The sequence below is a fragment of the Elephas maximus genome, chromosome X (assembly GCF_024166365.1).
Source record: "Elephas maximus indicus isolate mEleMax1 chromosome X, mEleMax1 primary haplotype, whole genome shotgun sequence".
Taxonomy (NCBI): domain Eukaryota; kingdom Metazoa; phylum Chordata; class Mammalia; order Proboscidea; family Elephantidae; genus Elephas; species Elephas maximus.
In genome coordinates this window covers 47,760,991-47,787,722 of record NC_064846.1, presented here as the reverse complement: position 1 = coordinate 47,787,722, position 26,732 = coordinate 47,760,991, and the positions used below count along the sequence as shown (strand labels likewise).

Genomic DNA, 26,732 nt, shown 5'->3' with positions numbered 1-26,732 from the left:
TCACAATAGCAAAAATATAGAAACAGCCTAGGTGCCCATTGACAGATGAATGGATAAACAAACGATGGTACATACACACAATAGAGTAGTCTGCAACAGTAAAGAGCAATGATGAATCTATGAAGCATCTCACAACATGGGTGAATCTGGAGGGCATTATGCTGAGTGAAATAAGTCAATCACAAAAGGGCAGATACTTAGGAGACCAGTATTGTAAAAACTCATGAAAAGGTTTACATACAAAAAGAAACAATCTTTGATGTTTACGAGGGAGGGGAGGGATGGGAAGGGAAAAACACTAAATAAACAATAGATAAGTGGTAACTTTGATGAAGGGTAATACAGTATACAATACTGGGGAAGCCAGAACAACTTGACCAAGGCATGGTCATGGAAGCTTCATAGATAGATCCAAACTCCCTGAGGGACTGAATTACTGGGCTGAGGGTGGGGACCATGATCTCAGGGGATATCTAGTTCAACTGGCATAACATAGTTTATAAAGAAAATGTTCTACACCTTACTTTGGTGAGTAGCGTCTGGGGTCTTAAGAGCTTGTGAGCAGCCATCTAAGATACTCCACTGGTCTCACTCCTTCGGGAGCAAGGGAGAATGAAGAAAACCAAAGACAAGGGAAAGATTAGTCCAAAGGACTAATGGACTACATCTACCACGGCCTCCACTAGACTGAGTCCAGTACAACTAGATGGTGCCTGGCTACCACCACTGACTGATCTGACAGGGATCACAATAGTGTCCCAGACAGAGCTGGAGAAAAACGTAGAACAAAATTCTAACTCAAAAAGAAAGCCCAGACTTGCTGTACTGACAGAAACTGGAGAAACCCTGAGAGTATGGCCCCCCGGACACTCTTTTAGCTCAGTAATGAAGTCACTCCCGAGGTTCACTCTTCAGCCAAAGACTGGACAGGCCCATAAAACAAAACGAGACTAAAGGGGCATGCCAGCCCAGGGGCAAGGACTAGAAGGCAGGAGGGGACAGGAAAGCTGGTAATAGGGCACCCAGGGTTGAGAGGGGAGACTGCTGACATGTCGTGGGGTTGTTAACCAATGTCGTAAAACAAACTAACTGTTTAATGAGAATCTAGTTTGTTCTGTAAACTTTCATCTAAAGCACAATAAAAAGAAAGAAAGAAAAAAACCCAAAACCCTGTAGGGCAGTTCTGCTCTGTCGCATGGGGTCTCTGTGTGTTGAAATAGACTCAACGGCACCTAATAGCAACAATTTTTATGGAAGCAGTTCGTCAGGCCTTTCTTCCATGGAGCTGCTCAGTGGATTTCAATTGCCAACCTTTAGGTTAGTAGCTAATGGTAAACCATTTTCCCCACCCACGGGGTCACTATGAGCCAGGGGCCAACCCAACAGCAGCTAACAATACCACTGTGTTGCAATAATTCTGCTAGATGCTCAAATTTGCCACTACTGGATTAAGATTTCCATTCTGCAACTTGCTAGCTATTTGAGCTTAGGCGAGTTTCTTAATTTCATTGAACCTCAGTTTACCCATCTGTGAAATATGGATAACAATGCCTACCTTGCCTGATTGTTGTAAGGATTTTAGAGAGGATCTGTAACAGCACAGTCCCTGAGACCTAATAAGGGCTCAATAGAAAGTAGTTATTATTATTAAGGCAGTGTAATTATGTTTGTAGTGACGTTAAGGTTAAACCCGTTGACTCAGTGTAGTTTTTTTCTCATGCCTAAGGTGTTCGCTTTTGTCTCAGAGAAAGAGATGTTGAGTATAAGGAATTTAGTAAGGAAACTTTTTTTTTTTTTAGTTGTGATTTAGGTGAAAGTTTTTAGAGAAAATTAGTTTTTTTCATTAAAAAATTTATACACACATTGTTTCGTGGCATCGGTTGCAATCCTGCATTGTGTCAGCACTCTCCCCCTTTCCCTTTCCACCCTGGGTTCCCTGGTTCTGTTCTTTTTGGGCAGGAGTTGCCCATTTGATCTCGTATACTTGATTGATCTAAGAAGCACATTTCTTACGTGTGGTATTGTTTGTTTTGATCTTTGGCTGAAAGGTGAACTTTGGGAGTGGCTTCAGTTCTGAGTTAGAAGGGTGTCCAGGGGCCATAGTCTCAGGGAGTTCCTCCAGTCTCTGTCAGACCAGCAAGACTGGTCTTTTCTGTGAGTTTGATCATTTGTTCTACATTTTTCTCCTGCTCTGTCTGGGACCCTCTGTTGTATAAATCCCAGTCAGAGCGGTCAGTAGTGGTAGCCGGGCACCATCTAGTTCTTCTCATCTCAGGGTCACGTAGGCTGTGGTTCATGTGGTCCATTAGTCCTTTGGACTGATTTTTCCCTTGAGTCCTTTTTTTTTCCCCCTGTTAAGGAAACTTTAGTGTCCACCCCCCTTAAGGAAACTTTCTTGACAGAAGGAGGGTTCCTGGATGTAGGGTAACCGAGGAAGACTCTAGATAAGGAAATCTAAGGTAATTGCCATTTGTCTGAGAAGTTTCTGTCCTGTCCGAAGGCAGGGAGTGGATGACAGAAATTTCTGCTGGCCTTCTCAGGTATAAGACTCTACTTTCCACAATTGGGTGGGTGAGGGGGTGTGTATTGGTTTTGAGTCAGGGAAACCTTATGTTCCAAACCTGGGAAGGTCACAGCTCTCCACCTTGGGATGCTTTTTTGGCCTGGCTTTAAAGAGCTAGCAAAGGAAAGCTTTCCAGTTGTTCTCTTAATCTTTAGAAATAACATAGGATATCAATTATATCATCGCCTCCTCCAGACAACTAACTAGCTTTCACTCAGCAGAGTCATGTTCTAGAAATTCAGCATGTCTGGGCTTTGATTTAATAGGCCAGAATTTCTGGGGGCTAGGGAAGGCTTAGAGAATTAGGGTTGTGTAGCACTAACACTGAAATCCCTGAGCAAGGCTGAGGGGATTATCCATGTCTCTTGCCCTGATGGGAATCCTAGGCAACAAAGGACAGGACGGTAGTATCATTGCAGCCAACTCAGAGATATATTCATAGATATCCTCTAAGAAGCACCCACAAACTCTCCTTGAAATTCACTCATCTCTTGTAGCCATCTCTTTTGTAAGAATGAGGAGAGTACTGGCATACCTTCCTTTGAGAAATAATACGCTTGAAAAATTGCTTGTGATCCAAATTTTTATATGTTAAATCCTAGTTTAAGTGCAGGAGGGCAGCTTACAAATGTGAGGAATCCCACGAAAATGCTCTTAGAAAAAAATCTTTGTGAATGATAGCCTTCAAATTTCTCGGTTGTGAAATCTCGATTTTTACATACAGGGTTTGCTTTAATTAGTAGACCCGTTTTGTAGGCTGCAGCCTCCATTTAGTGGAATGACTAGGTATGTTCCTTTTAAAAGATACTCAGGGAATTGGAATCACTATCACGGTTTTCCTTGATCTAGGTCCATAGACATTAAGACCTCAGAGCTGTAGCAACAGGGACCTTTTGGTTAGTACGCTGGGTTTCTCAGCAACTTTTCCCTTACGGTATTTTTTTCACAGCTTTATTAATATACGCTTCACATACCATATGATTTACCTATTTAAATTATACAATTCAGTGGTTTTTAGTATATTCACTGATACATGTAACCATTAGCACAGTCAGTTTTAGAACATTCTCATAGAAACCCATACCCTTTAACTATCATTCTCCCAAGATTCCCCCATTATATGATTGTAGGATTTTGATCAGAGATTTCAGTTGCTAACTAACTTCTGGAGGGTGTATTCTCAGTTAGGGTTCATCAGATGTTAACAGTGATGTGTTGGTAAATGTTACTGACTAGGTCTGGGAGAGGGGAATAAAGCCCTGATTTATGGCATTTGCCAATTTCTATGGTGTAGGTATCCCCACCATAATCATTTCAAGCTACCAGTCAGTCCCCACTAAAGTAACAAAGGAGCCAGTGCTGCCTGGGCTCCCAGCATACCACTGGATATTAACTAACTGCCTAGGGTGCAGAATAAAAGCAACACACACACGCTTATATATCATACTGTCCATACCGAAAGTATTTTAAATTACAGACATCATGACTGAAGTAAATGAAAATGATCCTCAGTTACAACATTTTAGCTCCTCTGTTAAAAATAATAGAGCCTTGGTGGTGCCGTGGTTAAGAGCTATAGCCGCTAACCAAAAGGTTGGCAGTTCAAATCCACCAGCCGCTCCTTGGAAACCTTATGGGGCAGTTCTTCTCTGTCCTATAGGGTCTCTATGAGTCAGAACCAACTCGACGGCAATGGGTTTGTTTGTTTTTTAATAAGAATAGCATGATCGATGTCACTGAATTATACATATGAAGCTTGTTGAAATGGCAAATGTTTTGTTACATATAAATGTGCCACAATAAAAGGATTAAATAAACTATAGCAGTTTAGGAAAAAAAGTGAGAATAGCTACCATTTGTTGAGTGTCTGAGTGTTTAATGTTTATTATCAGTAACAGAAGAAGAAACTTAAAACATGTTCGTAGTAGGCAGGGGCTTGAATCCAGATCTCTGAGACTCTGGCCCGCACTGCCTTCTGTCTCATTAGTGGGATTTACTTACTGAGTACTGACTACTATAGATGGAGTAAGCTCCTTTTTTCTAACCTCAGAGGCCCATCTTTGCTACTTCCTACTCTCCAGTCTCTCTAAAGCCTGTTCAAATTGGAAGGGAAAACTAAAGGGAATTCTGCCTATCAGATAAGCTGTTGGGGGTTAAAAATATCCTTTTTCTCATTGCAAAATATACAAAAAAATTAAGCAAATCAGAAGTGGCCAAAATGAAAATACCCCATAACCAGAGATTATCATTTTTAATGGCTAACATTTATTCCTTATAATCTGAACTTTTTTCACTTAATAGTATAGTTGGACTATTTTTTATTCCAGTGCACATAACTGTACAACAATTAACAGCTACATAATATCCCTTGTGTGAAAGAACTGTAAGGCATTTTGCAGGGCTATTTTGAAGAAATTAGAACCTTTGCAGTTCAGGAGTAGAATTCTCACCTTTCGTACAGGAGACCTGGGTTTGATTCCCAGCCAAGGCACCTCATGTGCAGTTACCACCCCTCTGTCAGTGGAGGCTTGCGTGTTGCTATGATGTTGAACAGGTTTCAACAGAGCTTCCAGACTAAGTTGGACAAGGAAGAAAATCAGCCAGTGAAAACCCTATGGATCACAGTGGTCCAGTCCCACTGTGTATGGCTCGCTATGAGTCAGGATCTGACTCAACAGCAGCTACCAACATTTTGAAGAAGGAATGATGATAGGTAGCACATGTGACAAAAAGGTTGATAACTACCCTTGGGTACCAAAAGCCACCATAGCTTACCTGGAATGAAATGATGAAAATCAACTTATGCTGTTAAGAGTTCTAGATAAACTCTTAATTAAACTAAGCTAAAAACAAAAAACAAAAAACAAAAACCCGTTGCTGTTGAGTTGATTTCTACTCATAGTGACCCTATAAGAACAGAGTAGAGCTGCCCCATGGAGTTTACAAGGCTGTAGTCTTATTTTATTTTAATTGTACTTTAAATGAAAGTTTACAGAAGAAACTAATTTCTCATTAAACAATGTGGATATTTTTTGGTGATATTGGTTGCCAGCCCTATGACATGTCAACACTCTCCCTTTTCGACCTTGGGTTCCCCCTTACTAGCTTACTCTGTCTCATTTTGTTTTATGGGCCTGTCTAAACTTTGGCTGAAGGGTGGACCTCAGGAGTGACTATATTAGTGAGATAAGAGGGTGTCTGGAGGCCATACTCTTGGATTTTCTCCAGTCTCTGTCAGACCAGTCTGATCTTTTTTTGTGAGTTTGAATTTTGTGTATATTTTTCTCTAGCTCTGTCCAGGAACCTCTATTGTAATCCTTGTCAGAGCAGTTGGCAATTAAGCTAGATGTTCCCCAAGACCACGATCCCCACAGCCCTCAGCCCAGCAGCTCAGTCCCTCAGGGAGTTTGAATATGTCTATGGAGCTTCCATGACCTTGCCTTGTACAAGTTGTGCTGGCTTCCCCAGTATTGTATGCTGTCTTTCCCAGTATTGTATGCTGTCTTTCCCAGTATTGTATGCTGTCTTCCCCTTCACCAAAGTTACCACTTACCTATTGTCTATTTAGTTTTTTTCCATCCCCACCCCTCCCTTCCTTATAACCATCAAAGACTTTCTTTTTGTGTGTAAGCCTTTTCATGAGTTTTTATAGTGGTGGTCTCATACAATATTTGCCCTTTTGTGATTGACTTATTTCACCCAGCATAATGTCCTCCAGATTCATCCATGTTATGAGATGCTTCACAGATTTATCATTGTTCTTTATCATTGTGTGATACTCCATCCTGTGTATGTATCACAGTTTGTTTATCCATTCATCTGTTGATGGGTGTCTAGGTCGTTTCCATCTTTTTACCATTGCGAACAATGCAGTGAACTTGGGTGTGCATATGTCTATTCGTGTGACGACTCTTATTTCTGTAGGATATATTCCTAGGAGTGGGATTGCTGGATCATATGGTACTTCTATTTCTAGCTTAAAAAAAAAAATTTTTTTTTTGAAGTGCCAAATCGATTTCCAAAGTGGCTGTGAGACAGATAGGGTTAACTCAACTCTGGGTTCCTATTACCAGCTTTCCTATTCTCTCCTGCCTTCCAGTCCCTCCCCAGGGCTTGTGCGCCCCTTTAGGCTTGTTTTGTTCTGTGCGCCTGTTCAATCTTTGGCTGAAGGGTAAACCTCTGGAATGACCTCATTACTGAGCTAAAAGGGTATCTGGAGGTCATACTCTCAGGGTTTCACCAGTCTCTGTCAGGCCAGCAAGTCTGGTCTTTCTTTTTGAGTTAGAATTTTGTTCTACATTTTTCTCCAGCTCTGTCTGGGACTCTCTATTGTGATCCCTGTCAGAGCAGTCTGTGGTGGTAGCCGGGCACCATCTAATTGTGCTGGACTCAGTCTGGTGAAGGCTGTGGTAATTGTGGCCCGTTAGTCCTTTGGACTAATCTTTCCCTTGTGTCTTTGGTTTTCTTAATTTTCCCTTGCTCCAGATGGTGTGCGACCAGTGGAGTATCTTAGATGGCCGCTCACAAGCTTTTAAGACCCCAGACACTACTTACCAAAGTAGAATGTAGAACATTTTCTTTATAAACTTTGTTATGCCAGTTGAACTAGATGTTCCCAGAGACCATGGTCCCCACAGCCATCAGCCCAGTAATTTGGTCCCTTGGGAGTTTGGATGTGTCTATGGAGCTTTCATGGCCTTGCTTTGGACAAGTTGTGTTGGCGTCCCCAGTGTTGTATATTGTCTTACCCTTCACTAAAGTTACCACTTACCTATTGTCTATTTAGTGTTTTCCCCTCCGACCGCCCCCCCCGTAACCATTAAATATTGTTTCTTTTTGTGTGTAAACCTTTTCATGAGTTTTTATAATAGTGGTCTCATATAATATTTGTTCCAAGGCTGTATAGTCTTTACGGAAGCAGACTGCCACATCTTTCTCTCACAGAACAGGTGGTGTGTTTGAACTGCTGACCTTTCAGTTAGCCACTGAGCGCTTAACCACTGCACCACCAGGATTCCTTTAAACTAAGCTGCACAGGGATAATTGAGAGATAACACCATATATTAAAATTTTTTATGTGTCTTTTAGGAGTTTGCAGCTCTGGTCTTTGAAACTCTATTTGGAATCTTCTTTCTTCTACTCCACTAAGACCCTACGCCCAGTTTGAGAAGCACTGATTTCAAGGCAGCCCAACCTTTTAATTTTCCTTCATCTCTTAGCCATTTTGCAAGATGGCCACCATCAGGTTTTCTTGTTGTTCTGACCTGTCAGTTCTCAGTCGTTGTCAGTGTTTCTTTGTTTTCTCCTCTGCTCCAGGCATTTGTCACCAGCGTAGCTCGTATTGACTTTATCAGGTAAGGCATTTATTACAGTTGCAACAGGGAATTGACGGGAAAAAAATGTTATCTAATGGAAGGGTTAGCCAAGAAGTGGTAGAAGTATCTGACAGCCATTATCAGATGGCTGTCAAAATAGCATGCTTTATTCTCTACCATGTATCACTCCAGGGAATGAAATAACCCAAGAATGATAAATTCTCAATTGCCATCTGTCAGTTTGTGATGCTGCTTGCCTTATTCCAGTAAACATTGAACACTGACCTCACACGGCACTTGGAGAAACTTAGAGGAAGATAAGATGATTGTAGAGTGTAAAGCAAACTCACTGAATGCCTGTGAAGAGATGGGCTAAAGGCCGGTGGTGGCCAGTGGTATCAGTTTATCAGAATTTGTCTGTCTTGAACTCTCTTCATTCTTTACCTCAGGGAGCTGGTAGCATATTTAGATTCTTTCATCAGTTTAAAGAAATTAGTTAAATAGAGGTGGGGGGCTAAGTTAACTGTTAGGGGTGGGGTTAAGTATTATCCCTTACCTTAATTAAGAGGGTAGGATTAAGGATGTTTGAAGCTCATGAATAAGCATGTAATTTTCTTTCAAATTACATGGTAGGCATTAGGCCTGTACTATATATATTTTTTAAGGTGCATGCTGGTCCATATTCCCTTCTAAAGCAAGCTGCTATGCCTCAGCTGTGCTGGGGGAGGAGGAGGTGGGAGGAGAGGGGCGGCCAATAGCCATGAACTGTGCCAGAGACCCTGCCTCCTTAGCTTGGGTTGATCTCTTCAAAACAGACCATCCATCAACTGGCCAGCCACATGGTCTTGACAAGATGGGCTGGGCTGTCCTATTCTTCTCCTAGGAAATTAGAATTGGGAAGCTAAGAGACTAAATTAAGGCAGTTAGCAGCAGGGACAAGAGCCAAAAGATGATGATGAGGGGAGCAGTCATGATGGGCCATGTCCAAGCTGTTGTTATAAGGGGAGAGAAGCTGTGGATAAATAGAGGAAGCAAGTGAAAGAGGAGTAGAGGTGCCTGAGAGATGGAGGTACTGTTCTTCACACCCACCTCGAACCCAGAACCACTTTCCAGGTTTCCTGAGGCCCAGCTTCATCCTGCCCTAGTATTCTCATGGGATACCTGAATTCTTACCACAAATCTTCCTTTTCTTGAGCCAGCTTGAGTGGGACTCTGTTTTCTTGTGATAAAATTTGTCAGATGGCCAAAAGGTAGAAATAGCCCAAATGTCCATCAGGGGATGAATGGATAAACAAAATGAGGTATATCCATACAATGAAATATTATTCAGCCATAAAAAGGAATGGAGGACTGATACATGGTACAATGTGGATGAAACCTTGAAAACCTTATGCTAAGTGAAGGAAGCCAGAGACAAAAGGTCACATATGGTACGATTCCTTTTATATGAAATATCCAGAACAGACAAATCTGTAGAGACAGAACACAGAGTGGTGGTTGCTGGGGTCTGGGGGTGGGGGAAATGGGGAGGGACTGCTTAAATGGGGTTGTCTTTGGGGGTGATAAAAATGTCTTGGAACTTGATAGAAGTGGTGCTGGTGCAACATTGTGAATGCACTAAATGCCGCTGAATGGTTCACTTTAAAATGGCTCATTTTATGTATGTGAATTTCACCTCAATAAAATTAAAAAAAAATTAAAGATTGTCAGACTAGATCTAGGTCCCTACTGTTACAATTGTTGACTTTTGGGTTTACAACTGTAGACATCTTGTCTTCCTCTTTAAGTTTTTCCAAGTGCCATGTGAGGTCAGTGTTCAGTGTGAACAAGAGTTGGTTAGCTTTTAAGGGCTTGTGCTGAAGACTGTTCTAGGTGTTATGGGGAACAGTGGAAAAACACAGATACCTGATGATTTCTCTCAAGCTCAGTGCTGACGTTATGGGCTTTAAATCTGTGTTCCTGGCAAACGGTGAGAATGAAAAGAGGCAGGGATCCTGACTGTTCATTTGTCACCTCACAGCTCTCAACCAACAGGGTACCTGCTGTATCCTATTTAACCTCTCAGTAGAATATTTGCCTTTCATCTGTTCCTCTTGCCAGTCAACTCTTGATTATTCATGTAATAGAGGGAAGCATTAGGGTGAATACTAATTGAAGACTGCCCCACCTTGGCCTCTGTCTACTCTGCCAGAGCAGTGCTGAGTGCCAGAAATGGAAACCAACTAGCAGGAGAGGTAAGGAGACTGAAAAAAGTTGGGACAGGGCCAAGAAAATTACCATGGTTTCTTCTCTCACTTTTATACATTCCTTCAAAATGGTCCGCTCAGTTCAGGGTTTGGGACTCTGCTAGAGAAATATCTACAACCGTGTTTTTCAGAGTATGGTTCTTGGGGCATTTGCACCAGAGCCACCTTGGGTGCTTATTAAAAATGCTGGTTCCTGGGCCTACCCAGTTCTATTAAGTTCATATATCTAGGAGGTGGGGAGGTGGTCTGGGAATATGCATTTTAATACCTACCCCTCTCCAGGTGATACTTATACATCCTAAACTTTGATATAGACTGCTCTGTAAAATGACCTGAGAGGGTTCTGGGAAATTACCAACACTTTCATTTCACTCACTTTGAGTGGACTGAGTGAGTGGGTGGGGAGAGGATAGAGGAGTATTCCAGGTGTCAGAGGGTGTCTTTCTGAGTGCAAATAGGTACTCCGTTAAAAGGAAAGTGAAAAAAAAAAACAAATGGAGGCAGTGCCACATAAAATTAGATAAAGTGCCTGGCACATAGCACTCGAATAAATATTTGTTGAATTAATGACTGAATAATTGAGAGTTGATTGGGAAGGGAAATGGGAAGATTGTGTGTGTGTGTGTGCAAGTTACATACTTGGTTTGCATTTATGTTTCCTTCTAAAGAGACCTCCCCCTCCTCCATTTCTATGTTTTCTTCATTTAAAGTGAAAATAGCAAGTCATCCTCTACATATTTGGGGATTTGTGGTAATTTAAGTACATAAATAGCTACTGCATAATACCATTCAGTGGTTATACCTAAGTATAACCCTACTATTCAAAATGGGGATTTTGTGTTTATTTTAAGAGAGTGGTTAGAGTGCTCAGTCTTTTTCAAACAGTCTTTGTGGTGTCAAGCAAGGTTCTGTATTTCATCGCTCTCCAGACATTCCCCAACAACTATTGAATGGGTTTTGTTCCAAAAGTTTCTTTGGAAGTCTGTTTAGCATTCACATTGCATTTTCCCACAGACACATATTCTTTTGGGGGGTCAGGTTCCCAGACCAGCCTGCAAAAGCCTATTTAATCTGAAGTGGAGTAGAAGTACAGTCCCACAGCCTCTAACCATTATTTCTAACAGTGTTTTTATGGGGAAAACACCAGGGTTCAGGCCTGTGAGCCTAGGAACACATCCCAGCTTCAGTCTCTGGGGATAATCATAGAGGTTTATTGTCAGAGGGAAGAATTCAAACTCCTTAACGTGGCCTCGTAGGTCTTGGGTGATCAGGCTTCTGCCCACCTTTCCAGCGTCATTTCTTAGCCTGTTTTCCCGGCACTCTGTCATTCACGCAAGAGGAACTACTTTGAGTTCCCTGAATATGTCCTTCTAGCCTCTGGGCCCTCTAGGAGGCCTTTTTCTGTGCTCTTTGCTCTGTGTGGAACATCTTCTGCCATCCACCTCCCAACTGGTGTCTGTGTACAAACAAAACCAGTTGCTGTCAAGTCAGCTCAACTCACGGCAGCCCCGTGTATGTCAGAGTAGAACTGTGCTCCACAGGTTTTCAATGGCTGATTTTTTGGAAGTAGATTGCCAAGCCTTTCTTCAGGGGCACCTTCAAGTGGAGTTGAACCGCTAACCTTTCGGTTAGTAGTCAAGGCTTGTTAATCATGTGCACCACTCAGGGACTCCTTGTGTCTGTGTTTCAGGCTCTCAAAACGCTGATCGTAGTTTTTATTATAGCATTATTTATGTGCTTTATGTTATGTCTCTTTGCTCCTGCTAGGCTGAATACTCCACAAAAGCAAAGACCATGTCTGTGTTGCTCACTGTTATATCCCCAGCACTTACACAGTGTCTGGCAGGTAGTAGCTTCTCATTAACTGTATGGCAGGTGAATGAATGATCCAGTCCAGAGGTTCTCAATCTTTTTGTAGCTGCTATACACATGATGAAGAGTCTCCATGTGCCCTGCAGACTAAGCTGAGGGCCACATCAATGAGAAGATAATACTGGGGTCATGCAGAATTCCTAGCAGCTGTGTTTGTAATTCATCCCTTCTCTCTGACTCAAGAGAACATGTAAGAGTGCCAGATAGTGAATTATCATAGGGATAACCACATACAAATGGATCTATGCAAGTACTTTAGAAACGTCAGTACTTTATTATTCATAATGACTCCTCTGCCTCACAGCTCTCAGCTGATGGAGCGGTACTGTTGAGTTGCTAAACCATCTGAGATCCACCAATCTGATCCAACCTTCTTCTTTTACAGACATGGGTACCAAAATATAGAGAGGGCAAGTTTTTTGTCCAAGTCCATACTTTAGTTAACTGTTCTGAAACTAGAACCCAGGGCTCCTGACTCCTTAGTCCATTGCTTTTTCTTCCAGAGGTTTGCATTACATGAAATCTGAATACCTTGGAAAAACTTATCTTTCTGTGGGTATTTGAGGCAGTTTCAAATCACTTGACCAGGGTCGCTACTCGTGATGGATAGGAGGAAACAGGAGGGTGAAGCAATGCAGAAAGTACATTCTATAATTTAGGCTTGATTCATTAATGCTCAGCTTGGGAGAGAGCTAAGGGCTTACCCTAGGTACTGCTTACAGAGTTAAAGATGACAGGTGGCTTTTCCTTATTCTAGGATTCAACATCTGTAGAGAGTGTCGAACATAACTAAATTCTCAGTGGGCATTTTGTGAGTGTTTCTTGATTATGCAGTTTGCTAAAACCACTGTTAGTGTCATGATAATACCATTTAGAATTTTTAATGCCATTTAACATTTAATTGATAAGCATGTGGCTTGATAAATGCTGTTGTTATTGGTTTTATGTTGTCCTGTAGAGCTAGGCATGGGAGCATTGGTGGTTCAGTGGTAGAATTCTTGCCTTCCATGTGGGAGACCGGATTCAATTTCTGATCAGTGCACCTTATGCACAGCCACCACCTGTCTTCCAGTGGAGGCTTGCATGTTGCTATGATGCTGAAAAAGTTTCAGTGGAATGTCTGCATTAAGATGGACTAGGAAGAAAGGCCTGGAAATCCACTTCTGGGAATCAGCCAATGAAAACATTATGAATAACAGTGGTCTAATCCACAACCAATCATGGGGATAGTGCAGGACCAGGCAGTGTTTTGTTCTGTTGTGCATGGGGGTCTCTATGAGTCAAGGGCCAACTCAATAAAGGCTAGCAACAACAGTGGTTTGGGGTCCTGCCTCAGCTATAAAAGTTACATCTCATACCCATTGCCGTCGAGTTGATTCCCACTTGTAGTGACTGTATAGGTGAGAGTAGAACTGCCCCATAGTTTCCAAGGAGCGCCTGGTGGATTTGAACTGCTGGCCTTTTGGTTAGCAGCTGTAGCTCTTTACCACTACGCTACCAGAGTTTCCAAAAATTACTTAGTACCTTGAATACCTGCTGCCCAGTATTACTTGCAGTTCTCATTGTGGCTCTTCAGAGTTTCTGCTGTTCATAATAGAATCTGTCATAACCAGTTGCCGTAGAGTTGACACGAACTCATGGCTATCCCATGTATTTCAGAGTAGAATTGGAAACATCTATACGGTTTCCATGGCTATGACCTTTTAGAAGTAGATTACCAGGCCTTTCTTTCAAGGTGCCTCTGGGTGGGTTCGAACTGCCAACGTTTGGTTAGTAGTCAAGCACTTAACCATTTGTGCCACCCAGGGACTGGATTAAAGGACATACAGCCTAATGGGTCATCTTAGTAAAGTTCAAAGGTATTTAGGAAAAAGGCAAGGAATGGAAAGGCTCGTCCAATGCCCCGAAGAAGGAATTATCTGTGTAGACCACAGGAGAGGAAGGGAAAGCATGCTTTTCCAGGTATAATCCTGTGAGTGAGGGCTGGCTTCTTGTAGGTACATGGCTAGCTGAAGGGGACTGCAAAGCTCACTTCTCCATGTGGCTTCCAGTAGGACACACTCCAGGAGTCTCATATCAAACTGACAATTTCTCCCTGTGGTGAAGAAAACATCTGGCAGTTGGCTAATAAGCACAAAAGTCAGCCTTAAAGGCTTGTGAAAGCCACGAACCCTTCCACGGGGCCACACAAAGTCCAGAGAGACCTGACCAATGTCATAATGAATAATAAAGGAAAGCACCATTCACTGCATGCCTTTAAGAAAAGGTGTAAAGCATAGCTTCATATTCCCTCCAGCCACTAATGGTTTGCTCCACAGCATATTTGCTTGCATGTCCCCTCTTTAATATCACTCTGAATAAATGTGCATTTTTCTGTCTGGGCTGAGGAAACAGAATGAGCTTAGAGGGGCTTTTCTTGAGGTCACACATTCTCTTCCCCCTCAGGATTGCCAAACCACCAAACTCTGGGCCATTTGCATCTGTCTCAATTTCTCCTCAGAACATGAAGCAAAAAGCTCCACAATGCACAGCTTCCTGGAGTGAACCAAATGCAGAAAGTACTGCAATTTGAGGCAGCTTTTCAAAACCATCTTCTTCTGGGACAGAAAGGCCCTTTTTCCTTTCTTTTCTTTCTTTTTCCCATTTATGCCTCATCACAATTTCAGCTCATCTCAGGCCGAATTTTCCTTTTGATGTGTCTGCTTTCCAGAATAGCCCTTGCCTGAAAAAAAGAACAAAGGCCAACTCCGTGGCTTTCAATTTGCAGCATACCCAGCCCTTTCATCTATCTCAGTGCTTCCCTGGTTGGGAACAAAACCCGAACTCCAGGGTCAGAGCACATACGGAGGAAAAACCCTTTTAAAAAACCCAAGGACATACGGATTTTATGTTGCATTGTCATTCTGCTTTGCAATGGGGTCAGGTGCATGTGGGGGAAGAGAGGGTTTGGAGGAAAAATTGGTTTGTAACCAACACAAAAGCAGACATTCTCATTTTTTAAAAAAGAAGTTTGATTAAAAAGAAAGCAGGTTTGTAAAGGTTTAATTTGCTGTATTCAGGGCTCCTTTCAGTCTTTGGGGCATCTGTGTCAAGATAGCCAGTTTGGGAGATGGAACAGGAGTTGGACGTCCTAATATTCAGGAGCTCTCTCAGACAGGATGCCTTTGTTCTTCTGGCTTTCTTTTCCATTTTTCAGTTTCTGCTTTCAGACCTCTCTACTTTTTCTTTGCTGCTTCCTTTGGTTTCAGATCACAGAAGACCTATCTCTTTGTGCTCCCAGCTTGTTGTCTTGGTTACAGACTTCTTGGGCCTGCCTGTTTTTGAGGGGAATGTACTGCTTAAGGAGCCCTGGTGGTGCAGTGGTTAAGAGCTCAGCTGCTAACCAAAAGGTCGGCAGTTTGAATCCACCAGCCACTCCTTGGAAACACTCTGGGACAGCTCTACCCATCCCTATAGGGTCGCTCTCAGTTGGAACTGACTCGACGACAATGGATTTTTTTTGGTTTATACTGCTTAAAGAAGATTTTTTAAAATGGTGACTGAGGTCTTTTTTTTTTTTTTTTTGTTTAAGAATACGGGGGTATTAAGTAGCAAGTAGAACAGTGCTTTGCAAACCTGGCTGCATATTAAAATCACTTGGGGGCATTCTAAATACTGATTCCCAGGTCTTACCCCCCACCAATTAAATCAGGATCTTGAGAAGTAGGCCCCAGGAATTGGTATTTTTTAAACTCCCTAGGCGACTCTAATGTACGTTCAGAGTTTAGAACCACTGAATTGTATATCAAAGCCAAACAGCTGAGTTCTAGGCTGTTTGAGACAGGTGAGAGAAATACGATCAACTTGGTTTTCCTATACCTTAGTTTTACCATCCTACAAGTTGGGACCAATCAAGCTTTGGGTACTGAAGAGACCCATTCTGACTCCCTGTCAATACTGTTGCATACAAAAGAAGTATATACATCTTCAAAAAAAAAATCCGATTATCTAGCTGGTTTGGTGTTTGGGCTGTAATGGTGGCTTGAGACAGTCTCAGGGATTAAAGTAAATCCAGCTGCTTGAAGAAGGGGCTTATTTGTGTGGAGGAACAACAGTTTCACTTTTTCCAGTGTGATTTGCACGTAGTTTTTCTAACCTTCCCCAACTCCCAGCAACTCCCACGTCTCAGGTGGTTAGCAGAGTTAGGGACCATATTTTTTGTGAAAATGCCCTTTTATAGCATTTTCTTAACATAAAAGCAGTGCACGCTCATAATCAAAGCCAGGAATATGACACATAGCAAATAAAAGTCCCTTATAAGTCGATCTCCTTGCAGTAACCATTGTAAGCATGCTTTTCCTTCAGATTTTTATCTCTGCATATGCTAAACGTATTTTTATTTTAAAAATGGGATCATCCACAGTGTTTGCAACTTTCTTTTTCTTAATACATCTTGGCCATTTTTCCATGTTAGTACCTCATTCTTAAGGGCCTCCAGTTCTCGGGTTTTTAGTCACACACAAGGACAGTCGCCTCCCTTCTCTACAGTATTTCATTTTCCTGTGGAAAAGATTGGATTTCATTTGTTTCGGCTTCAAATAGAGCAGACCTATTTTATCTATTTATGTTTGATTCTTTGTTGTTTAAAAATTCAAACAATTTAAAAAGGAATCGCATAGCATGTAAGATTCCCTCCAACCCCTGGCCCCTAATCTACTCTTCTTCCCAGAACAAACTATCATTACCAGTTTCTCAGAATTCTTGGGAGATACTATATGCATAAACAAGGCTCAAATATTTTAAAGTGGCTTTTCGATTAGGTAGGAGCCCTGCTGGCACAGTGGTTAAGACCTCAGCTGCTAACCAAAAAGGTCGGCAGTTTGAATCCACCAGGCGCTCCTTGGAAATGCTATGGGGCAGTTCTACTCTGTACTGTAGAGTCACTATGAGTCGGAATTGACTCGATGGCAATGGGTTTGGTTTTTGGTTTTGATTAGGTAACCAAGTCTTTACATATACTGTAGACATTTGTTTGTTTCAGTTACTCATTCAACAAGTATTTGACAAGCATCTTGTATGTCCCAGGCGCCCTGTTAGGTTCTAGATCCAATGAGGAATAACATGAAGCTCCTGCCTTCCAGGAGCTTACAGCCTAGAGAAGATTGCCATTTAACAAAAATGCAACCACATATAAAATGAGAAATGGTGATAAGTGTTGTGAAGCTAAAGAACAGTTTACATGCTTCAATTTCAAAATAGTGATTGGTAGAGCCCCCTCCCCTATTTTTTTTTTTAATACAAAGGTGAAGATGGGAGATTGGAAGCCAAAATTGTTCTTGTCAGTAGTAGTCCGCTTCTTTCCCACCAGAATTTTCATCTGGAGGAGATGGCCTACATGTGCCACAAAGGCAGAGAAGGGAAGAAGTAGCAGAGAGTTAGGGTGATTCACCAACCAGCTTTACCATTGGTCGACACAGTACTATATCCTGGATCAGAAGACTTGTCAGCTAGACTGTGAGCTTCCTACAGACAGGAACTATGCCTTGCATCTCTTTGTGTGGCCAGAACCCGAGGAATGACAAACTGATACAGGCATCAAGAAAGAGATTGGTACATTCTTATTTTATACCTTAGTGGTGCTGCAAGTGGTTGTTGTCAGATTCTGTCCAGTCAACTCCGACTCATAGCGACCCTGTGTGTAACAGCCTGGTCCTGCACTGTCCTCACAGTCATTGCTATGTTTGAGCACATTGTTGCAGCCACTGTGTTAGTCCATCTCGCTAAGGGTCTCCCTCTTTTTTTGCTAAACCTCTACTTTACCCAGCATGATGTCTTTCTCCAGAGATTGGTCTCTCCTGAGAACGTGTCCAAGGTAAGAGAGACAAAGTCTCACCATCCTTGCTTCTAAGGAGCATTCTAGTTTGTACTTTCTCCAAGACAGATTTGTTCACTCTTCTGGCAGTCCATGGTATAGTCAATATTCTTCACTAACACCACAATTCAAACGCATCAGTTCTTTGTCTGTCTGTCTTTTTCATTGCCTAGCTTTTGCATACATATGAGATGATTGAACATATGGCTTGGGTCAAGCAAGTGGTAGGTATTCATATTCCTATTTTAAAAGACGAGAAAACTGCAGCTTAAAGAGGTTTAAAAAAACTCTCTTATCTAAAAATACCCTTATTCTCCCCCCCCAAAAAAATCTTTGACCATAGTCACATAAGTCATTGATGGCAGAGCTCTGCAAACATTTGCTAGCCCATGTGGCTGTGACCTTGACATAGTTGGTCCCCTTTCTGCAGGCAAATGGATACCATCCATCGCTCCCATAGGTCGGCCTGGGCTCTATTCCTTCTGAGTTATCTTGAAGTTTCAAGATAATCGGGTCATATTGTTCTAAATATTTTTCTGGATTGAGGTCAAGGCAGCAGTGTGATTCTCTCTTAAATGGGTCAGAGGAAAGGGACTCCTGTGGCTCCCGGGATGGCCATGCCTCACTGTACTTACTGCCGCCTCTTCTCTCCAGCTTGTGTCCTGGGCTAGGCTCTGGCCAAGAAGGAGATTCACACTTGAATATGTTTCCTGGGGAATTTTTATGGCATTATGGGGGGTGAAGATGGAGGGATCTCCTCAAAAGACTAATTATCTTATTGTGCAAACAAAAGGTAATACTGGCTAAAACATAGTCTTGGGGTCAAACAGTTCTGGGTTCAAAGCTTGGCTCTTTCATTTATTAGTTGTGTGACCTTAGGCAAGTTACTTAACTCCTCTGTAGCACTAGAAGTGCTATTATTTTCCCCATTTATATATGAGGAAACTAAGCTACAGAGGAGTTAAGTAACTTGCCTAAGGCCACACTTATAGTAAGCACTAATTAAAGAGTAGTAGCTGTTATCATCGTCATCATCATCATCACCATCATTGACAACTATAGGAGACTGTAGAACCAAGTAGTTAGTGTGTAGTACCAGTGGAGTTCAGAGAAAGGAGTGATCAGTTTGGGTGAGTTATCCAGGAAATTTCTGAAGACATTTGTTTGTTTCAGTTACTCATTCAACAAGTATTTGACAAGCATCTTGTATGTCTCAGTTCAGTGGAAGGCTGAACTGAACTGGAATGGGGACAAAAGAAGGAACAAACCCAACGTCTGGCATACTCGACTACTACCGGCTCATCTGCCTTTAAAACAACTATTTCCAGCCCTTTAAGGCTCCCAGTTTTGGGGAGTTCTCCACTAATGTTTGCAGTTTAGAGGCGGTAGTGAAAGGGGGTATCTGGTTGGCTACTTTGGTTGGGCTTTTGAGTGTGTCTGCCTTTGTAAAGTTGACGTCGAACCTAACTCTGGAACTTGGTTTATAGGTTCGAAGACTAGTTTTTATCAGCTTACCCAGGGATGTTAGCTTGTAAGGGACTGAGTCACACTCCTGAAACTTATAAAAATCTTTTTGTTAAACCACAAGGCTGATGTATGGATCAACAATGGGAAAGAGACCTGTCTAGAGATGAGAACACTTTGTGTCTACCAGCCAGGTCATACCTTTCCAAATTAAACAGGCTTGTTTGATAAGCCTAAAATGAGAACATATTGGAGTGGAAGGGTCTTATGAGGGAGACCTTATACGCTTTTGTATGCCATGGAGAACTGTCCCTTTTCTGTTGTACATCCTGCCTTTAGAGTGGCCAGAATGTGTTTCCTTCTGTCTCTCAGCTTCTGTCTCTCCACTCCACATTAATATCAGTGTTTCTCTTGGATGCTCCTGTTTTCTAATTCCATGCAAACATTTTTTTTATGCTATGACCATATTACTCTCTTGAGTTTCTTTGTAATCCTATTGATAGAACTTGGAAAATATTTACTTCTCACCAGCGATATAGTTACAGTAATTCTCTTATTGAGTGTTGTTTTTTACTTTGTTTCCAAATTCTAGGAATGTTTCCAAGCAGGGCCGCCACGAATGGCTATGCACTGCACAACCCTAGGAGAGGGTGCCATTCACATAGACTATAATTGAATGGCGCCACTAGGGTTGTGCAGTGCACAACCTATACAACTGTACTCGGTGGCCCTGGCATAATGTGATGTCTGGCTTTCTTGGTCAAGAGCAGGGTTTTGGGAGAGGTAGAGGATAGAAGTTTGGAACTGTCCTCAGGGACTCAGTAAGAGGGCTGAAGCAGTGAGCTGCTACTGTGACCAGGAAAAGAAGAAAAAAGTGCAGTGTGGCTTTGGGAGGAGTATTCTCTGGCAGTAGCAGCTATTGCATGGGAAAACTACTTAATTTCATTCTTTAAGTATATAATTTTTTGTGGGCCTGCAATGTGAGGGTTGGGGACCACGGAAGGGTTTGCAAAGGAGGGAGTCTGAATCGGACCTTGTTTGAGAAACCAGAAAACCAAACCTGTTGCCATTGAGTCGATGCTAACTCATAGCGACCCTATAGGACAGGGCAGACCTGCCCCATAGGATTTCCAAGCAGCGGCTGGTGGATTCATACTGTCAACCTTTTGGTTATCAGCCATAGCACTTAACCACTATGCCACCAGGGCTCCAAGGATATAAACATGTCAATATGGGTTGTGAGGAAAGAGTTCCAGAGGGGAGGAATAATGAGAGCAAAGAGAAAGTAAGGAGAGGAATAATGAGAGCAAAGACAAAGTAAGGAAACTGCAACTGATATATGGGTAATGGCGAATAATTAATTTTGGCTGGATAGAAATACACTCAAAAGGGAGTAGTGAGCAATAATCCTGGTTGGGGGTCAAATGATAATGGAGGAAGGGAAGGAATTGAATGCCAAATTAAGGAGTTTAAACTTTATGCATCAGGCAATAAGGAGCTATCCAAAGATTTAAAAAACAAAAACAAAAAACACCTGTATCGAGATATAGATAAAAAAAAAAAGCACTATTAAAAAAAAAAGTTCACATATAGGCAGTCCCTGGGTTACGTGAGATCTCTTCCTAACGGTGTCTTTAAGTCGAATTTGTAGGTAAGTCAGGACAGGTGCATATGGTTCTCATGCAGACTTCCTCTAGTGCACGAAAAGGCTTGAAGCCTTTTCAGGAATTAAAAGCTGCATGTGCAGCAAGCGGGGGTGATTGTGATGAAGAACTGGTTGCGAGTAGGAGTTGGTTGAATCATTTCCAAGTGAGAGCAAATTTACATTAAAAGGCAAGTACAAGTTGTCCAGATGTTCATATCCTGGGGACTTACTGTCCTATATAATTCACCCATTTAAAGTGTATAATTCAGTGGTTTTTATTGTATTCACAGACTTGTGTAACCATCACCACCAACCTCCCGTTCCCTGTGCCATTAGTCTGGTTTCAGTCTCTATGATTTCCCTCTTCTACACATTTCATATGAATGGAATCATGTAATATGTGGTCTTCTGTGACTGGGATCTTCACTTCGCATATTGTTTTCAAGATTCACCCACATTTTGGCATGTATCTCTATTTCATTCCTTTTTGTGGCTAAATAATACTCTATTGTATAAATATACCACATTTTGCTTATCTGTTCATCAGTTGATAATTTGTTTTCACCTTTTAGCTATTATGAGTAGTACTTCTATGAATGTTTGTGTATGAGTGTCTGTTTGAGTCCTGTTTTAAAGCCTCTTGGGTATATTCCTAGGAGTGGAATTACTGAGTCATATGGTAACTCCATGTTTAACTGTTTGAGGAACCACCAAACTGTTTTACAAAGTGGCTACACCACTTTATATTTCTATCAGCAATGGAAGAGGGCTCCAGTGTAGGAGGGTTCCATTTTCTCCATGTCCTTGCCAATACTTGTTATTATCTGACTTTTTGATTCTAGCCATCTTAGTTTGTGTAAAGTAGTATCTCATGGTGGTTTTTTTTTTTAAATATTGGGATAAAATATATATAACATAAAATTTGTCATTCTAACCATTGTTCAGTGACCAATTCAGTGATATTACATTTACAATGTTATGCAACCATCACCACTATCTATCTGTAAAACTTTCTCATCACTTCAAAGAGAACCTCCATACCCATTAAACAGTAACTCCCCATTCCCTTCTTCTTCAGCCCCTGGTACCTCTAGTGTACTTTCTGTCTCTATGCATTTGCCTATTTTAGATATTTCATATGAATGAAATCATATAATATTTGTCCTTTTGTGTCTGACTTATTTCGCTTGTAATGTTTTCAAGTTCATCCATGTTGTAGCATGTGTTAGAACAATCATATATATTTTTATTGTGTTAAGTATATAAGAACTTCATATCTTTTTTATGGCTGAATAATATTCCATAGTATGTATATACCAGATTTTGTTTATCATTCATCTGTTGATGGACATTTTGCTTGTTTTTACCCTTTGGCTATTGCGAATAATGCTCTAGTGAACATTAGTGTACAAGCATCTGTTTGAATCCCTGCTTTCAAGTTTTTTGGGTATATAGCCAGGAGTAGAACCCCTGGGTCATATGGTTATTCTGTGTTTATTTTTTTAAGGAACCAACCATCATAGTAGTTTTTATTTGCATTTATCTGATGACTAATGATGTTGAGCATCTTTTCAGGTGTTTTTTGGCTTCTCGTGTATCTTCTTTGGAGAACTGTTTATTCAAGCCCTTTGACCATTTTTTAAATTGAGTTGTTGGTTTTTTTGGGTGTTGAGTTGTAAGAGTTCTTTATATATTCTGGGTACTAAACCATTAACCAGATATATGATAAGGGTCCCATCAGGTGGATTGTCTTTATACTTTCTTGATAGTGTCCTTTGAAGCACAAATGATTTTAATTTTGTCGAAGTCCAATTTACTTATTTTTTCTTTTGTTGCTCGTGTTGTGGTGTTGTCTAAGAATCCATTTCCAAATCCGAGGCGATGAAGTTTTACCCCAATGTTTGCTTCTAAGACTTCTGTAGTTTTTGCCCTTATATTTAGATCTTTAATACATTTTGAATTAATTTTTGTATATAGTGTGAGGTAAGGGTCCAACTTGATTCCTTTGCGTGTAGATATACAGTTGTCCCAACACCATTTGTTGAAGTGACTATTATTTTCCCATTGATTGATCTTGACACTTTTGTTGAAAGTCAACTGACTAGACAGATGGGTTTATTTCTGGACTCTCAGTTCAAGTCCACTGATCTATATGTCTGTTCTTAGGCAAATACTACACTGTCTTGACTCCTGCTGCTTGTAGTAAGTTTGATATGGGGAATTGTTGAGTCCTCCAACTCTATTCTTCTTTTTCAAGATTTTTTGGCTATTTGAGGTCCCTTGCAATTTAATATGAATTTTAGAATCAGTTTGTAAATGTCTACAAAGTAGCCATCTGGGATACTGATAGGGATTGTGTTAAGTCTGACATCTGAAAATTTAAAGGAGAAGCATAATATGATAAGTGCTCTCCTTCAAGAATAGGAATCTGACAATACTAAATGAACTAGAGTGAGGATGGGGAGATACTGGAGACTAAACTGCTGTAGTAGTTTAAGAAAAAGGTAGGGACTGAACTAGGATAAGATAGTGAGGATGGGTTTGCGATATATTGAAAAGGTTAAATTACAAGATGGCAGGATTTGGGGACTGATTAGATGTGGAGCTGAAGAAGGTGGGGGGGCATCAAAGATAGCCTTGAGTCTGTAAGATAGGCTAATTGATTGGATAGCAATACTGTTTTTGAACTTTGTATTTGGAATGATTTTAAACTTACAGAAGAGTTGCAATGATATTACAGAGAATTTCTCTGTACTCTTCATTCTTCTCCTAATGTTAACATCTTACACAGTCATGGTACAATGATCAAAACTAAGAAATTGACATTGGTATAATACTATTAACTAAACTAAAGACTTTATTTGGATAATGTCCTTTTTCTGTTCAAGATGTAGTCTAGGATCCCATGTTGCATTTAGCTGTCATGTCTCATAAATTTTCTCCAGTCTCTGTCAGTTTCTCAGGCTTTGTCTTTTAAGACTTTGACATTTTTGAAAGTACTGTCTAGTTATTTTGTAGAATGTCCCTCATATTTTCTAGTGATTAGATTGAGCTTATGCACGTTTTGGCAAGAATACTGTAGAACTAATGTGATGTGCCCTTCTTGGTACCTCATATCAGGAGGTACATGATATTGATATGTTAACCTTGATCACTGCCAGGGTTCTGAACTGTAAAGTTACTAGTTTTCCATTTATAATTTAAAAAATCTTGGTATGTAAATATCCTGTTTCTCATCATACTTTCATTACTAATCCTGTTGTTGTCGTTAGGTGCCATTGAGTCAGTTCCGATTCGTAATGACCCCATGCACAACGAAACACTGCCTGGCCTTGTGCCATTCTCACAATTGTTGCTATGTATGAGGCCATTGTTGCAGCCACTGTTGCAATCCATCTTGTTGAGGGTCTTCCCCTTTTTTGATGACCCTCTACTATACCAAACATGACGTCCTTCTCCAGGGACTGGTCCCTCCTGATAACATGTCCAAAGTACGTAAGATAAAGTCTCGCCATCCTCACTTCCAAGGAGCGTTCTGGCTGTACTTTTTCCAAGATAGACTTGTTTGTTCTTTTGGCAGTCTACGGTATATCCAATATTCTTTGCCAGCACCATAATTCAAAGGCATCAATTCTTCTTCAATCTTCCTTATTCATGGTCCAGCGTTAGCATGTGTATAATGCAATTGAAAATGCCATGGCTTGGTTGAAGCGTACCTTAATCCTCAAACTGACATCTTTGCTTTTGAACACTTTAAAGAGGTGTTTTGCAGCAGATTTGCCCAATGCAATGCATCATTTGATTTCTTGACCGCTGCTTCCGTGGGCGTTGATTGTGGATCCAAGTGAAATGAAATCCTTGACAACTTCAATCCTTTCTCCATTTATCATGATGTTGCTCCTTGCTCCAGTTGTGAGGATTTTTGTTTTCTTTATGTTGAGGTATAATCCATATTGAAGGCTGTGGTCTTTGATCTTCATTAGTAAGTGCTTCAGGTCCTCTTCACTTTCAGCAAGCAAGGTTGTGTCATCTGCATAATGCAGGTTGTTAATGACTCTTCCTCCAATCCTGATGCCCGTTCTTCTTCATATAGTCCAGTTGTGAGGATTACTAATCCTAATATCTATCAATGATTCTTTCCTAAAACAGTTGTTGCTGTAGTGTTTGCGTAAAGGTGATTTTCTGTTTTCCTCATTCCTTTAATGTTTATTAGTTTGAATTCTACTTTAAGGAAAAGCTGTCTCTTCTCCCCCATTTTTTTTGAGGGAGCAGTAGAGGAGGATGAGGTTAGGGAAAGATTACAAGTTCAGATTTAGTCATCTTAGGTCTGAGGTGCCTGTGGGATATCCAGATGGAAGTGTCCAGAAAACATTTGATACCTTTATAGGAATAACAGTTGAGATTATGATAGCGAAGATAAGCACTGTTATTATTTATATCTTAAAAATGTAGAAACTGAGGTTCAGGGTGAAAACCTGAGGGATAGAGGGAGATAAAACTGTCAAGGCAGCCTGGAGCAACATTGTTGAAGGCCTCGAGAACAAAGGACCTTGGATTTTTTTCAGTGGCTCACCAATGACAATTTAAGATTTGTGAGGAGGGAAGATTTATAATCAGATCCTAGCTCTCATTCTCTTATAACACTGTGTGCAACAATAGTCACGTAATGCCCCAAATTAAATAAAATCTAAGTACCTAATCAGTCTTATAGGCCATTGGAGAAAAGAGAAGTGTTGTCTGGAGTTATTGGAGACAGCTTTGTGGAGGAAATAGAACTGGCCATGGGCTTGGTTGGAATTTGCAGTGAGAAGGGGAAGAGAAGGTCATCCAGTAAGGATGATGCTATCAATAGCTCATATTTATTTTATTCGTTACAATGTGCCAGATACTGAACTAAGTACTTCATGCATTTACTCCTCACATCTACCCTATGAGATAGTACTGTAATCCCCATTTGACAGATGAGGAAACTGAGCGTAGAGTGGTTAAGTATTCTCTCCCGGTAGGTAGCTGTTAAGGAAAGTCAAATAATGTATCAGAATGTTACTATGCAAGCATGAAATTACAAGTGGACTTAGATGAATTGAAAGTATAATATGAGCTGTTGCTGATGTAGCACATAGTAGGGATGGATTTTCTGTTGCAGTTGGAATAATTATAGCTACTAGTTATTGAGTGCTAGCTACGTATTATGCATTATGCCAAGTGCTTTTGTTACTTTATCTCATTTGGTCCACTCAAAAACTTTGAGACATAGCATAGTTATGATTTTTATCCCCATTTTAGAGATGACAAGTCCTCCAGTCTCTTGCCCAAGGTCATATTCCTGGTGAATTGCTGAGCCAGAATGAGGACTGAAATCTGTTTTCACTCTAAAGCCTGTATGAATGCAGTCCTCTGTCAGCTGGACAGTGTTTGGATATGAGCACTGCCAAATATGCCTTTGCAACTCTTCTTTTTCTGTATGTCAATGGCTGACCAACCCACATTCTTTTATTAGGTATAGTTCATGCAGGTTACAATCTGGTCTAGCAAGTCTGGGAACCATTCCGTCTTTAAGATGACCTTGCAACCTTTTTAATCCATTGTATGTTGACTTTAAAGCTCAAATCCAAGTAAGCATTCTAATTTCCCTTCTGTCTAAATTCTTCAGGTAAGTCTCCTTGTAAGCTCTTTATACTGACAAAAATGGCAAGTTCTAAGAAAGAGGTACAAAGGGAACTGATTGGAGAACAGAAGATGAGCATTTAGCTACAAAAGGTAGGGAAGCCTTTTT

The 26,732-nt window shown here is 41.0% G+C and overlaps 1 protein-coding gene across 6 annotated transcripts in view; it reads left to right on the top strand.

Moving 5' to 3' along the window:
- Positions 1-26,732, top strand: part of TMEM164 (transmembrane protein 164) — a 195,596-nt gene that overhangs the window by 45,257 nt on the left and 123,607 nt on the right. The gene's annotated exons all lie outside the window — the stretch shown is intronic.